Source organism: Pimephales promelas, chromosome 6 (assembly GCF_988280905.1).
Source record: "Pimephales promelas chromosome 6, fPimPro1.hap1.1, whole genome shotgun sequence".
NCBI classification, from domain to species: domain Eukaryota; kingdom Metazoa; phylum Chordata; class Actinopteri; order Cypriniformes; family Leuciscidae; genus Pimephales; species Pimephales promelas.
The window spans coordinates 10,958,486-10,975,814 of NC_142774.1; the positions used below are offsets into that span (position 1 = coordinate 10,958,486).

At 39.5% G+C, this 17,329-nt stretch overlaps 1 long non-coding RNA gene across 1 annotated transcript in view; it reads right to left on the minus strand.

Moving 5' to 3' along the window:
* LOC120491445 (uncharacterized) overlaps window positions 1-17,329 on the minus strand; it is a 106,497-nt gene that overhangs the window by 82,291 nt on the left and 6,877 nt on the right. The window lies entirely within an intron of this gene.

Below are 17,329 nucleotides of genomic sequence, written 5' to 3' on the forward strand. Positions count from 1 at the left end.
CTTATGGAGCATTAAATATTTACAGTAGTTATATATCTGGTAATGTGCGTGGGTGGAGAAGCTTTGTAAAAATATGTTTTACTAATAACTAGACAAGAATTAAGAACCAAAACTCCATCAGGTGACAGAATGGAGGGGGAAAAAAACCTTGTGAGAAAGCAGGCCTAGTCGGGGAGCCATTTCTCCTATGGCCAATGAAAGAACAATGTATGATAATGATTTAGGAAGCATTTCTGATTAGCCACGCCCCCTTGTTATCTTGTTTACCTTGTTTGCCTTTGTATTTAAGCCCTGTGTCTAGTTTAGTCTTGGTGAGTTCTTGATGTTGTTACGTTGGTTGTTCTTTTCCTGTTTCCGAGTCTTGTTCCTGTGCCAGAGTCTTGTTCTTGAGCCTATGTCAGAATTTGAGAAGTTTTAAATTTATTTAATTAAAGCGGGCTGCACGTGGATCCAGCTTCCCCCAATGATTCAACCACATCATTACAGAAGAACTCACTAAAATGAATCCAGCAGTGAGGATCATGCGTCTCTGTCAAGAAAAACATCCTATTGAGGAGTATGTGAGAGACTTTATCGAACTGGCAAATTTGACTTTGATGGACTCTGTATGCATCATGATTTTTTTTTTTTTTTTTTTAGAGGGGGGCGATCTGAGCCGTTCGGTTCAACCATGCACAATCCTCATTGGACAATTAACTTTTATATTGACTTGGCCCTGCAACTGAGCGGCTCAAATTTTACAGTGAGTCTGGTGGACGAAGAGCGCTGCAACCCCACAGTAGCCGCCAGGTCGGAGTTTCTTCACATCGGCCCTGGCGAGCCGGAGTTTCTTCACGCCGGCCCAGCCAAGCCTGTGCTTCACATCCATCATACCTAGCCTGCGCATCGCGTTGTGGCTGCCGAGCCAGAGACTGCACTCATCGTGGCCGCCGCACAAGAGAGCGCTCACGTCATGGCCGCCGCACAAGAGAGCATTCACATCGTGGCCGCCGCACAAGAGACCACTCACGTCGGGCCCACCATCTGTTCCTGGGCTGGTGTCTGTTCCTGAGCCGGGGTCTGTTCAAGTTCATAACCCCATAGCTGCCCCCAAGAAAATTTAGGGAGGGGCAGTAGGTCCCTGAATGGAATCATGGAGGCCACGCCACCATGGCTGCCTGAATGGTCCTCTCCGCCCTGGTCTACTGCACAGCCTGCTCTGTCCTGGCCCCCGGAACTGTCTGGTCCGCCCTGGACCCCTTAACTGTAAGGTCCACCCAAGCTCCACAACCCGGGTCCACCCACGTTCCACAACCCAGGCTCGCCATTGCCATGTTCCCTTGTTCCTGAGCCTATGTCTGTATTCCTGTTCCAGAGTTTTGTTCTTGAACCTATGTCAGAATTTGAGAATTTTTGAGTTTATTTAACTAAAGTGTGCTGCACGTGGATCCTGCTTCCTTCAATGATTCAACCACATCATTACAACACCGGTATGGAGGGCGGTTTTGTTGAGGATCAGTGTCGATGGCTGTCGTGTCGATGAGGCCTTCACAGGGGAGAGTCTCGTTGACAACCTCTGTTGACACTTCAGGGATGTGTTGTGGTCATGTCTAGGCGCAGTTCCTCCATCTGATCTCCATATGGCGTGTATACTAGGGTGACCAACTGTCCTGTTTTCCCAGGACATGTCCTATTTTCATATAACAATAGAACCATTTTCTTTCCATACAGAGGAGGCATAGCCTACTTTGAACGTATTGAAACGTTCCAAAAATTACCCCATAATTTGCTCACCCTCTAGCTATTCCAGGTGTATATGAGTTTCTTTTTTCAGCCAAACACAATCAAGGTAATATTAAATAATATCCTGGCTCTTACCAGGTTTGGGTCAGAGGTCACCCTTCCGCTGGAACTCAACTCAACATGAACAAATGTACGGCTGAGAAAGAAACTCATATACACCTAGGATGGCTTAAGAAAGCCGAGTATATTTTTGGGTGAACTATGCCTTCAAGTAGTGCTACTAAAAAGTTCATGATATCTAAAGCATTCACTTAAGTAAACCTTAAAGGGTTAATATTAAACTATCGTCTTAGCTTTCTATTCAGAATAAACATGGCTCTTTTACAAAATATAAATTTAACTGTGATAATTAAATGTTACGCTATCAGCGCCTGCTTTTTGCCACTGAAAATGGAGATGTATTTTTATTGATCAAGGTAGTGGTAAATCAAATGATGGTGGAGAGAGCTATAAAAGTGCATATATTCAGACTCGCTGGGTAGTCTTTCATCATTTTAAAGAGCTAATTCAAATGTCAGGGTCACAGTGTACAGCCCTGTTAAAATATGCCAGGTTGGGGAAGTCAAATTATGTGCAGCACTTACTTGTTGATTAACTTGTTCCCTTGATCACATAACCAACCAGGCAGCTGTGGTTATGTGTTCTGTTTGATGGGAGTAAAGAGTGGCCTTTTTACATACCCTTTCAATCACTAACACACTTTCCCTTGGGGGAAAAAAAAAAAAAAAAAACTTTTTGCAATGGCTATACAGAACAAGATACTGTACATTCCCATTTGTTGAAATGCTATGCCTCGGTCAAAGGCGATCCTTTGTCACCATTTTATTGAAATACCCCCTAATGTACAATCAATCAATCAATCAATCAATTTCACGCTTCAATGGTTCTGTTGCAATGACAAACACACTTTTTAACAGTAAACAGTGAAATTAGCTACTTTCCAAACAAACATGCTGAGTTGTTGCAAAAGATTCTGCCATCTGCCAGCAACACACACAACCATAAAGAACTGCAAAGACAGAAGAAGAAAACTTGCCCGAAGGCTGGAGTTTGGAAAAACAAAAATGAATCTAATCAAAATGAGAATATGACTCGTTAGCAAAATTATCAAGCTGCAGGCTATGGCTGTTTCCCTCATATCAAGGCAGTGTAATCCGTGTCTCTATTCAAATAACTAGAGATGGTGGTGAGAATATTTTTTACAATACAGCAATTAAAAGATAATGACTAATTAACCGTCATTGTGAAGTAATTGCCAAGAGATTATTAAGCATAACAAGTGACCATGATGATCCATGTATGAAATATTACATTGTGGTAATGTCAAAGAATTTAAATGGCACATTCAAAATATTTTTATATTAATACCCAACTGTGCGGCTAGGTCAGGGACATGTTTGACCCTGTGGACATACTGAATTTATACTCTTTTAAAATACATTTCTTGCTTCACAGACTTCTGTCATTTTTAATCTGAACAAAACATCTTTCGCCATATTTCAAATTACCTTGTGTTTAACGTTATTCAACGTTGTGGAAAAGATGGTGAAAATTATCTTAAAATTTTGTTTTCCTTTTCATTTATTGTGTAATGTATTGGTTTCCACAAACATCCGCCGAAACTACACCACAATGTAAAATATTAGCATAATGGCCACACAAGGGCAAACGCAAAGAGAAAAGATGAGGCTTCTGTGAATTGTAGTGTTGTGTGCGTTTGGATGTGAAAGCAAATCCTCTTTATTTGGCCTTTTGAAAATGGATGAAATTAGGAATCAGATGTTAAGATTTATTTACTGTATAACGCTGTTCCTGAGCAGTAAAACCCAAAAGTTAGCTTGTCCACAGCGCATTTACTGGTCCAACCTGGACCACGAAACATAAACAGTGTTCCAGCCAATTACCAACAAGAATGATTTGGGGGTGGGGGATGGGGGGTTAGTGCGCATACAACGGAAGGGAGGAGTAGAGGACATGATTGAAAATACTTTGACACGTCAACAAGAAGTGACGTCACCCAACATTGCTTAGAAAACCTTTAACCCAATAAACACAATAATGAACTTTAAAATAACATCATATGACCACTTTAAAGACATTTATACTGTTTTTGAGGTTTGTTTTGGTCCCACTTTATATTAAGTGGCTTTAAGTACTATATACTTACATTGAAATTAATAATTTGATACAATGGAATTAAAAAAATACCAGCATGTTATTACAGCTATTATTACTTTATGTAATTACATTTGTAACACAGTTGACCCTCCCCTCACACCTTAACCTACCCTTAAACCGACCCATACCACCACACCTGTCCCTAACCTTACCCGTATCACACCTCAATAGCAGCAAAAGTGTTTTACAATACAACAGGAACACAAGGATACATTGTACTTATTGTTCAATGTAAGTACATAGTTGAGAAATCATCCATCAAACAGTTTAAAAAAAAAAAAAGGTCCCACTTCATATTAAGTGGCTTTACGTACTGTCATTCGATAGTGAAGACAGGAACTGCTGGTGAAAATTCAGCTTGTGTCATTACAGAAATAAATTATATTTTAAAACTTGTGATCAAAATTGTGACTTGGCGATTGCTTGTCAAACAACCAATTGCGATGTGACTTTGGAGGGGCTGGAGTATTGCTCACATGTTGTATGGACTGTTATTATGGTGCTTTTGTCCTTTTTGTAGGTTTTGATGGCAGTTTTTTTTTTTATTATTTATTTTGTGTGACATATACCTTTAAGGAACACTGTTTGCTGCAGGGACGTGATGAAATGCAGACAGTCTGAGGGAAAATAGTCAAGATGGCTAATTCAGCAACATCATGATGACTCATAGAAAACCAGGCTTCAATAATTGATGTTCCTCTCCTCTATAATCAGCGAACTGTGGGGAATCAGATGCTTGAGAGTGGGAAACTAAATAAAAAGTCTATGTGTGTGTGTGTTGCATTAATACCGTGAGGGGGAGAGGGAGAGAGAGAGACTGTGATGGTGTTAGTGAACCAGCACTATAGCCAAGATTTGACAAATGTCTACAACAAAGTGCTTAGAGGAAGATTTATCCCTTCGACATCTCCACATCTAATAAAAGTTCAGTAAACTCCTACGACTCATGCATCATGGGTCAAAATCGAAAGCACACAGAGATTTGTTGTGTCTGTGAAGCATGATACATCATGACACCTTTGTAAAAACATCAACCACACATATTAGAGAAACAAGTTCCGAGCTTTGGTTATCTGAGATGTTAAACTCGGATTACTAAGCTTTCGCTTCTGTTCAGGGCCAAACGGGTTCTGAGGCATTAGATCTTTTAGTTAGTGGTTTATAATTCAGGTGTGAGGGTAATGCCAACATAAGCCACTACTGCTCAGTGCCTGTCCATCAGCTTGCCAGGCAGCCAGCATCAGTATTCTGGGCAGTGGCCTGCCTGTCAGGCTTTATTAAGGAGCTTAACAGGGGCACTGCCACTCCAGCAAGCTTAGGGTTCTGTCACCTAGCAAACACGCATGAACCACAAGCCACATTATCTCTGTAAACGAAAGTGCTTTGTGAGCAAAGCTGCTGGAAAACAAAGCAAAATTTGAAGGTTAGTTTGGCCTGGGCGGTATGATGATGCATATCGTGGTGACAACATACAGTAGTAGGGCTTTTCACACTTGAAATAGTTAACCCTGTGTTAACATCTTGCTTCACATACTTATAATTTACCTGGGTTAACAATTAATCCTGGTTATTTAAACCAACGTTTCACACTGTACATTCCTAAACCCTGGGTTAACGTCCTTATTTGCTTATTTGTGGTGTCATTGTCATTGATTGCATGATAGCCGCATACGGCCTGTTTATACAGAGGCTCTTGCGCATCCACAAATTATACATTGTCGACTGACCTATATCAGTTTTTCCTGAATAGACTTTCAGACTATTCCTCTTCACTCAAACTGATGCATTTTCAGTCACATTTTTCCATTCAAACGCATTCAAAGGGTCAAATTACTGTTTATGCAACACACAGTGTTTGTGTGACTATCCAAAGCATGTGTATATGAGGTACACGGTTTCTAAGCATCAGGACATAACATTATAAAGCCGCATTGTTTTACATTACACACGTTTGTCACCCCAACGCATGGGCTAACAGCGCAAAAGCAGTGATCCAGAGAAGGGTTTCATAACTTAGGAAACATGTGGTGCAAAAATTAAGAATGACGATGAACTGTTTAAACGCAGCATGACTTGTTTCTTTAATAAAAAATACGTTTATATTGAATTAATATACAGTGAAGCGTTTTATTATTACATTTCTGTAGTATTTCTTAGTGCATTAAATAGTAGCACAAAGACTATTTAATTGGCATCTTTGTTCTATTGTTCTTATCTTTGTTCTTATTTTCAATAACTAAAATAAAATAAATATATTGTGATATACGTATATTTGAAGAGTTCAGATGCAAAAGCCTCTAAATGCCATTTGAAATTTTCTTCTTTAATGATGATTTTTATCAAACTTGTATATTTAAGTTCAGTAATTTCACTTAAATAACAATTAATAGGTAATTATCATTGCCATTTAAGTGAAATTACTGAACTTAAATATACAAGTTTGATAAAAATCATCATTAAAGAAGAAAATTTCAAATGGCATTTAGAGGCTTTTGCATCTGAACTCTTCATTTATACACAGTACACACACTTCTATCAGGACCATTATATTGTCAAATACGGTTTACTGCTAATCATGCTACCAATATTTAGCCTTGCACATAACGCATTGATTATCCACAAAAAGTTGCCGTGTTGAGAGGAAGAATAGGGGATAGATATTTCACTGTTGCCAAGCAACAGCGATTCAGACTAACCGGGTGGTGGCAGAGCAGCAGTTCTATTAATGAGAGTAAACTTCATACAACACAAGGGTTCAGCAAAAAGGACACGGCCATGTAATAAAAGGGTTGCGTTTTCCATCCGCTACCCGTATCCCCTAAATGAAAATACAGTAGGAAAACAAATAGCTTTAGGTTATATTGTTGGTACAGCTTTTATATGAGGTAGAAAGATGATGTTAGTCGGGGTTTGCATCCTCTTCTCCAAGGGTAGTGAAATACAAGGACTTTTTTTGTAATGATATTTATGCATCATTCACCCCATTTCTTTCTTCTGCATCTCTAGATTAAGGTCTCCACCTAGTGACAATTCCTCAATGCAGCCAACAGAGGCTTTTCTGCTCCACGGAAAGTGCAACATGTTAATTATACAGAGGAAAATGGAAGCATGGAGAGAGCTTATTGTGGTGCAGTATATTTCAGGGAATACTAAAAGATGCTTGTGTTATTCTTAAAGGTGAAGTTCATAAATCAGGTTTAAACCACATGGACGTTCTTAAAATGTTAATTTCAAAAACTTTATGCCACGTTTAAGAAAATATTCAGAAATTATGTAGTTTACTATTTTTACTGTATTTTTTTATAAAATAAAAAATTTGGAGAGTATAGTATAAGAGGTGAGTTTAAGATACTTAAATACTTGGTGGGTAACACTTTATAATAACTACGCTAATAATCATTAGTTAAGCATGAGTAAACCATTAATTCATCATTCATAAAGCATTAATAGACATTAATAAGCAGTTCATAAATACAGCTATAAATGCTTTCTTCTTGATTTAAAAGCATATCTATAATTTGTTTAATAATTGTATTTTCATCCTTTATTAATGATCAATATATCATTTCTAAATGAAGAATTGCATTTCTTATGAGCCAGTTATTTAAGAGTTGTCCGTGGTTCATACGATTACTTAGAGCGAGTAAGTAAACGATTAATAAACTATTTAAATGTACATTCATACATCTTATTATTCAGACATATAGTGATGGTTACTTAATGTGTTAATAAATGCTTTATTAACATGTATTAATGCTGTAATTAAGGGTTAATTTGGGTAGTTATAAAGCATTTAGTAGTGGTCAGTTAACTATGTTCGTGAGCTCATCTAAAGTGAGGACTAGTCATGCCTTGTAAAGCATTTTTAAAGGCTGTTAAATATTAATGTCATCACCCGTAAACAGATTTACTGAACACTTCACTTCCACTGGCTGGATAAAAATAGTCCCGCCCCAAAAAGTATTTGAACCTGAAATAATTATAATTATACACATGCACCTTTTGGATTGGACACAAAAGCTTAGCTATCTGGATGAAGGCCAACCCCATTGATTTATTTGTTTTCAAGCATGAATGTTTGTTCCCTAAGTGTGCAATGTTTCTCAGTGCCTTGTCAAAACATCAATATGAAGGTACTTCATTATATTTCCTACTTGGAAAAGCTGTCTCTAAGACGCCAATGGAGAGCTGCGCTGAATGCAAATTTGCGTTTCATCCTCAGAAGCTTGTACAAGCCCTCTGAAGTCCTCTTGATCTCTAATGAAATTTAGAATTTGCTATCTCTCCGCCGTTCCTCCAAATCTTTTCCTTCACTGCAGGTGTTCCTATTAACCAGCAGGTTTAATTACAAATTCACCCTGGCAGTCATGGCTGAGAGTGCATCTGAAGGTTGTTAAAGCTGACTAACATAAGGGAATTGCCCTTCCACTGACAGACAGTGTGAATGCTCAGGGTAAATGCAATGAGATGCTGAGAGTTTGTTAAAGTAAATTTCAACCTGGGAATATTGTTAAGCCACTTGTTTTTGTTAAGAAAATGAGTGTATTACCTGCATGAGCGTCATTAATAAAACATGAGGTTTTATGATTTTAAATGGCTTTTCATATGGGAATGTAACATGTATTTAATCCAAGGACAGTCATTCAGATTGAACAAAAAACAAGGTGTAAAAAAATAAGGTTACACGCGATTAAAATTGGCTGGCGAGCAGAATTTACATGGCGATTACATGCGATTAAAATACCACTGTGGCGAGTAGGGCGAGGCCAAAGGCCGTGAGAGAGCGGCGTGTATCTCTCACGGAGGAGCGGAAGCATAAAAGGAGGAGCAACAACAGTGGAGACCAAGAGAGGAACAGGCCTGATGTGTTTTGTTTTGTTTGTGTTTTATTATGTGGTCCGTGAGGGGTCGTCCGTGAGGGGCTGCTGTCTTTTACTTTCATTTTATATTTGTTTTATTTTATGTTATTAAACGTGTTGATTGTTCACCGGTTTCTGCCTCCTCCTTCCCATAGCAACTAACATCGTTACAGCCGCATAGTTTAATATGAATATGGTTACTACGATTATGAGCTTATTAAAATGAACGAGATATTGTTTACATGAGGTAAAACTTAATTGTAATATTGCCAAAATCATATACGCATTATGAGGGTGCAAGTAAGACCACTGTAAAATTCACTTAGATAATGCGACAAATGTCTTACTTTGATTTGTGCTTACTTCGAGTGTGACTTTGGCCAGATTAAGGTAATCAAAAATCAGCGATTACATGGTAGTTTCTTAAAGGTTCAATATGTAGGATTTTTTGCAGTAAATATCCCAAAAACACTACGCCAATGTTATATATTTGTTTAGTTGATTACTTACAATATCCCAAATGTTTCAAACTATTCGTAAATCGTGAGAAAATTGCAATTTTAACCAAGGAAACGGGGCGCGAGATGGCGTCATATCCATGTTGCCCTCCGTTTCTGCCAGTGGCAGTAATCAGTAGCAGGAATCCCTCCGTCTCGCACACAACAAAGATCTGCTGCGAGGAGATGCAGTTCTGATGCCTGTACTGAACTGTGATGGCAACATCACGACTATGACGTGAGCATTCCGTCCTTTTAGGGTCATATCTTGTAACATTATGTCCCATGTTGCATCCATGTATTATTCAATCCACACCAGAGTTCATTTGGAAGCAGACAGAGACCCATCTTTTCAGCAGTCTCAGTCCGATTGTTTGGTGCACACCAGGATTCGGATGGCAGCGTCCACATCTATTTAAAAGAACCGCACCAACAGAGATATCGCATCTAAAGTGTGAACACTCTTAGACTGTCACTAACTAATGAACCGGTCAAAATGACCTCTACAAAGGGGGCCTTAATAATCAAACTTACATTTCCACATCTGACATCCAGCACAATGATAGACGCCTCTCATGTCTTCAAGTCCTGACCTATTAGTGTGAGCAGTACATTGTGAGGTGATGTGTGAATATGAGATGCCAGTTCTACTCGAGAGGCATGGGGTGATCATTTTAACAAAGGAGAGACATGGAAGGGGTAATTTATTCTGCCGTGAACTGCGCGGCGAGGCATTTTGGTGAGCTCTCTCCTTTAATGTCCCTCTATTAGTATACATCAGGGTCATCTGTCTTTATCTGTAGGCTTCATTGAGAAGGAATCAAGGCTGGTGACCTTGAGAACACAGGAAATGTCATGTGCTTGATCTACCTCTGCATGACTGCTCACATGAGCGTGTGCGAATATCGATTTAACACAGCGGGCCAGGTGTATGATTTAGAATTACAATGGCAGCAAATGCAATTTTCATACATCTCAGTGTACCATCCTTTTTGTTTTGCTGTTAAGGGATGCAAAGCAAAACATATTAAAAATAATGCTCACATGCCCCATAAAAATGTGTCTCAGTTGCCGTATTGGTAACTCCCATGTGGGCAAAGATAACAGAATGAACTTTGCTGAATGTGGCTCGTAGAAGTTGATTTGTCTATTGCGGTAAAAAGGCAGCAACTGTCAAGCGTCTCATCATCTTCGTCGTCAGCGTTAAATGTTCAAAAGCAATGCCTGCGGTCACATTTCTTCATTTTGCATTGCTTCTTGCACATTACGGGACACTTTCAAAGTGAAATGTCCAGCAAGGAGGATAAAGGAACATTCAGTTTAATCCATAGCAGATGAACATGAATCTGGCAACCTTTTATTACGCGTTGTGTGTGTTGTACGGCAGTTCGGAAATGTAATTACCTTAAAAGGTTAATCGCATTTGAAAATTACGGACACACTAAACCCAACACTAGAACTGAGTTCTAACAATAGTGTTAGAAACATTTGCTGAAGCAACCATGACATTTTAAGTCTTTAACTCGTCTTCCACAGGACTCGTAACCAACCGCTCCACATATATGAAATGTATTTGAATATTAGAAAATCTCCAATTTTGGAGATTTGCAATTTAAATTCAGCACTGCATGGCAATGCTTATAGGTTGGATTAATGGCAGTATGCACCATTTCTCCACTGGCTTTTACCATGGCAATTGAAGTAATCATTAGGGCATCAAGATGGGTAGTAGGAGAGCGCTTGGCTTCTGGGATGCGACTACCAACAATCAGAGCATACATGGATGACATGACTACCATGACTAAAACAGTAGCCTGCACTAATCAGTTATTGGGGAAGTTAACAGATAATCTTGAATGGGCACGAATGCAATTTAAGCTCTCTAAATCAAGGAGCATCTTGATAGTTAAAGGAAAGGTAGTAAATAAAACATTCTTCATTAATGGTGAGGCAATACAAACAGTTTCTGAGAAGCCAGTGAAGAGTCTTGGGAGTTGGTACAGTGGGGATCTAAAGGACACAGTTCGTGTGGGAGAAGTTAGATGGCAAGCAGTGGAAGGGTTGAAGAGCATAAATAGCTGTGCTCTACCAGGCAAACTAAAGCTCTGGTGCTTTTAGTTTGGTCTACCGCCGAGGTTGCTGTGGCCACTGACTGTGTACGAGGTTTCTTTGACAACAGTGGATAAGCTGGAAGCGTTAATAAGTTCATGCATAAGGAAATGGTTGGGAGTTCCACGCTGCCTCAGCAGAGTGGGACCTTATAGTAAATGAATATTGCAGCTGCAAGTCTCTGCTTTAAAGGTGCCATCTAGAATAAATATTCCATAACAGATGGGGGCAGTATACCTCCAGAAAAATACCTCCGCGGCCGCGCGCACTCATGTCTTCAAACAACACGGGTGAGCGGGTCTCCCTCGCGCAAATTAATCAGTAAAACTAATAGTAAAAGGTTGGAAGACCGCAGTTTCACGTGGATCATTTGGAGATTTTCGGAGATTAGAGACTAAATGAACAACATCTCAATACTAAATTATAAAGGCCGTCTCAAAGACAAGCCGGTGCATTTCGACGATATGGGAAAATTAAAGCCCAGGCATTTTTAGTTTATGGTATTCGTTTTGTTCATGTTACATTATTTATCATTAGTTTGAATTAATTTGACAGACAGCATTCCCTGATGTGGACCAAGCTAGCACCTTTCAGAGCTGCCAACTCTCACAAATTCACCGTGAGACACAACTTTTCACACACTCTCACGCCACATCCATTTTGTCATGCACATAAAAGGACACAGAAACCGATCTCAGCTCTCAGATTCTGTTCATTTTATTACGCAATTCAAACAATAAATGCAGTTTTGGCGCTTGTAAATGTTAGACGACAGATCCCTAGCGCACGTGAACCGATCATCTCTACTAGCTAATGGTAAAAGAACACGAACACTGTTGAAAGATATGTTACAACTTACCAAAATGTATTTCCTCATGCATAATATCGACCAATCATTTATTTAACTCATCCCTGAACTGAAATTTAGTAGTGGGCTGTATTTCCACACGACATGACATCAGGTTCAAGTACACACAAGCCGGCGCGACTTACTCGTTTTACTGCAGTTTGGCTGGTGGTAACGTTGCCCGCCCGCATACCGCCTCCCATGGCCGAAACTGGTATTACGACACCTGCCGGGCCGGGGCTAATAATTTAGCATGCTAATTTAGGTTATATCTCGGCAGCACTATAACTTGCCAGTTTTTTAATGACATCATTGCACTTATTTCTTCTCATTCTTTTGATGTGTGTAGCTAATTTTTTGGATATTTATACCTCAATTATTCCATGTGGCACCTTTAACCATGCGAGTCATGCAACAAATTTGTAAGGGAGGCAGTCCCGGTGTTAAAAACTGGTAGAAAGTGGTCGGGAAAGAAATCTGTCGTAGAGGCGAAGGCTGCCCTTCAAATTGGTGATATCGTGGGACAGGTACAGCATGGAAGAGGGGGTTTTGAGCTCAGTTTAGCTCCTCCTAAATGGCACAAGGCAGGCCCAGCTCAAAGGAGGAAGCTGGTAGTAAACGAGGTGAGAAAGCAGGAGGAGAGGATGAGGTCTATAAAAGGCCATTTCCCAAGCCAAGCAAGGAGAGTGGATGAGATGGGAGAGTGTGGAACAACGCAAGATGGGCTGGAAAGGTCTTTGGTCAATGGAAGAAGGTATAGGACCAGTTCCCTTATTAGGTCAACACATGATGTTCTCCCATCACCGCAGAACCTAAACCTCTGGGTAGGAGAGGATCCCTCTTGTCATTTGTGTTCATCACCTGCCACATTAAGGCACATTTTTCAGGATGTAAGATGGCTCTTAGCCAGGGTCGGTTTACTTGGTGCCATGACCAAATACTGCGCTGTTTGGCTTTAGTATTGGAAGGCAAGCGTAGTATGACCAATAAGTTGCTGCCTGTTCTAGCAAAACACACAGAAGACAATATTCCTCTGCCCAGGTGAGCAATCACCAAGAAAAGGTGTTAACAGCAATTCTCGCCCAGGACAACTGGAAGCTGCTAGGGGCCGGAAGATTTTGGCATGATCAACGGATTATTTTTCGACCTGAGATTGCCACCACTAATCTGTGACCAGATATTGTTTTGTGGTCTGGATTAGCACGCATTGTTCAACTGATTCAACGCAGAGTTAACATGGCCATGGGAGGATGCGGTAGATGAGGCATATGAGTGGAAGAAACTGTGGTATGCTCACCTGGCCACTGAATCAGAACAGCAAGGATGGAGAGTCTCTACAACCCGGCTCCTCAGAGACGTTGGATTCAGTGGCCAAGAGTTGCGTCACACAGTAAAGAACTTATCTGAAACAGCAGAAAGGAGCAGCAACTGGCTGTGGTTGAGACGGAAAGATTCTAGCTGGCTGTGTACAGGCCGCCACACTACGGTTTCGTAGAATTCTTGAAAACTTTAAGTCTGTTGGTTTATTTGTATCGTTTGCATAGTATTTACAGTCATTGTGTTCCTGTGTATATTGTGTGAATGACAGGTGGTTTGGCAGATATTGTGTTTTGCGGTAGGTGGTATGCCATTCGGAACCATTATCACTGAAAATGTATTAACGCCCCAGTGGGGCTTGACAGCCTTACGCCGCCTTCACACTGGCAGTTGAAATAAGCTCCGTAAGACGCAATACGTCCCCATCGGACGTCGTACAACAGAGCGAAAAGCGTCGGACGCGGGTAGAACAAAAATGGCGGAGAGGTTGATTCTGTCAGTTCTGTATGATCTCTCTGACGAGGGTTATAGAGATATTAATCAAGGCTGCTGCGTGAGGAAAGTTGCTGAGGACGTTGACATGTCAGATCTGCTAAAAAAAGTGATATAGTGGTCAATAGTTCAATGTCTACCTTCAATTTAATTGTATTAACTGCCCTTATAAACGTTAGAAAGTCATGAAAAAAATGACATGACAACTTATCGTTATAAAATTATTATTTATTTTATTAAAAGTTAATAATTCAGGTTTGTTTATAGCATCGCTTAACTTCCGCTGGAATTGTCGGATAGGAACAGTCCGTACTTTTCGCAAGAGTTCAAATTTTTTAACGCATCCGGATGACCAACGGACACGATTTTTTTCGTCGCACCGCACTCGGTCGAACCCATTTCGGACCCATTCGCATGCGGTTTGCGAATCTCCATAGGAAATGAATGACTTCCGGTCGTTTCGCCGCCGCATCGGAGCTGATTTCAACTGCCAGTGTCAAGGCGGCGTTAGTCAAACGGGTTGGCGCGTATGGTTGGGTTGCAGACAGATTGTGAGATTTTGGATAGGTCTCAGCAGCATGAGTGATGTAGAGGTCAGTAAGCTGGGCTGAGTTGAGTGGGGGACGGAGGGGGGTGACTCTGGGACGCCAGAGTCACTGTCGAGCCCTCTTGAGGTGTCGTGGGCTAGTCGACGAAACACTGAGGATGGAAGGTGCCCACTTGAAGACCCTAGAGATGTCCCCTACTCGGATCAATCAAGACGGTTGTGGTGCTGGTCCACTAGGGAGACCACACTGTAGTTAAATCATGTTCAATTTAACACATCCTTGGTGAATGAAAGTATTAACTTTCTATAAAAAATTCTTAATGACCCCAAAAATATAAACAGTAGAGCACACTGCTTGAATAACTACATTCACACTTGGACGATTCGTGTAATGCACCTGGTTGAATGAGTGGTCAGATTGCCTCAGGTGGGATTTACACTTGGTGTTTGCATGATCAAAGCAGAAAAGAAGTGTGCAAGTGTAGATACCCCTCCTTAAGTTACAGCCTGGTCTGATTTGCTAGTTTTAGAGGTTTTGTGAGCTGGTCAGGCAGGGAGGGCGTATAGATCATCTTGATGAATCATCTACCCAATTAATGAATGTCCTCCTACATAACGAAGGAGGAACAGTTTAGTATCGACCCTTCAATTACACAACAACGCTCTCAGCAAATGGATAATGAGTTGTATTAGAGAGTGAGACGCAAGTTTTTTTGTTTGTTTTTGTGCTGAGAGAGAGAAGGAGAGATGGTGGAGGGTGCTGGTCAATCTGAACCCATGCTTTTAATCTATGAACATGTGGGGGCCATTAATAAACAAATCCTTCCTTGATCATGTGCATTTTTTGTTAGTTATATTACACAAATTTACAGGACAGAAGCAGAAGAGAAGGAAGGTTTCTAATGAGACGCAACAAGAATATATCATCTCTCGTTCTCGCATAATAACTTCAAACATTTTCATGAATGATTCTGGTAACTTCTGAAAATATACTGAATTTCTTCCTTGTGAAGTCTAGAGACGTTCAGGGGGAAAAAAAGTGGATTTTGTTTAATTATTTTAGCCAGTGTTATTTTGAGTGATTAATTTGTTAATGATATATTTAAAAAATATATTTATAATCTAACAAAATGTACTGGATAGAAAGTATATTTCACTCAAAATGTTCACTGAATCTCCTTTTCCACACATAAATGAATCAGATTATATAAATAAAATGCAAATTGCGTTTCATAACATTTGAAGCTCACATTCTAAAGTTGTTTTTATGCTTATTTTTAAATCAAACTGTTTTGCATTACACATAACCTCAAGGGTCTTTTTCTTGGAGACATTCAAAAAATAAACCCAAACATTTTTGGATGTCGTTTGCAATATATACACAGCACATAAAGCTAAACTGGTGAAATTTCATTTATGGAGTCCATGACCCAAATTTCTACCTTCACTTTGCTTTGTATGCAGCATCGTGACGGCAACTTCAACTCCCTCTACACAGACAATCAAATAAACAGAGAAGCGGTCGACAGTTCAAGACCATTCCGCACCAAACACTCAGACCTGTCTTAGTTTATTTCTTCATGAAGGCCTGGTTAGTCTGGCAACTGAAAAAATGACAAAATATTTTAAATTGAGCTTTTCACATGAAAAGATTATGGAGAATCTCTGTAGAAAGGGGGGGAAATGAGGAAGATGGAAGCAAAGGGATGTGGAGAGGCTAATCTTAGCCATATCAATTTTGTCCTTATGTCCACACTGTGGCTGTCACTCACACAGAGGTATGGACACAAGGCTGATGGGATACAAGCTGCACTTTATCGGTGTATGATATTTTACTTTGTTTTAAATAAATAAATTTGTCTATGCAAATTCCTTTATTCATATAAAGTTTATCATCTGTGCAAATTTATTCATTAAATAAACCAAATGTACTGTCATTTGTGTATTTAAATAAATAAATAAACAAGTTACATTTGTCATCTGTGCAAATGTAGTTATGTAAATACATTTATCATCGGTGCAAATTTAAATAAGTAAATCAATCAATCAAATTAACTCATCTCTGCAAATTTATTTATACAAATACATAGCATTTTTTGTCTGAGGAAATGTATGTATGTATTTATTTATTTAATTAATTTAAAAGGTACACTATTTGAACACTAAATGAACAAAATGTCAATACATCATCAATCCTTCTTCCAAATTTGTGTTTGTCTTACCTTGATTCTCTATGGTAAGCCTTTAAGTGTTTATATTTTAGACCTGTACGACATTGCCGCTTATATGTTGTGGTAGTGTTATATGTTAGTTCTCACAACTAGCGAGAAAGGTTGACATTGAGCACAATAAATCTTTAACCTCTGGAGAATCACTTGTTTAAAAAAAAAAAAAATGCCGAACAGAGGAGAGGCTGCCGGCAAGAAGAGAATGTGACAGAACTCATAATAAAACGAGAATTAACATTGGCTTGCTTTTGGAAGATGGAGTGAACTGAGGGATTTGAAATATTTCGTTATGGATGTAATAGTGCTGAACTGGAATGTATTTAAGGAAGTACCTTGTCAATTACTAGGCATAGAAACAGTAACGTCTTCAGCTAGTCATCTTGAGAACCTTTTCAATCTATCTGTGCAAATGTATTTAAATAAAATACATGTATAGTTATCTGTGTATTTAGTACTTTTTAAATCAATAATTG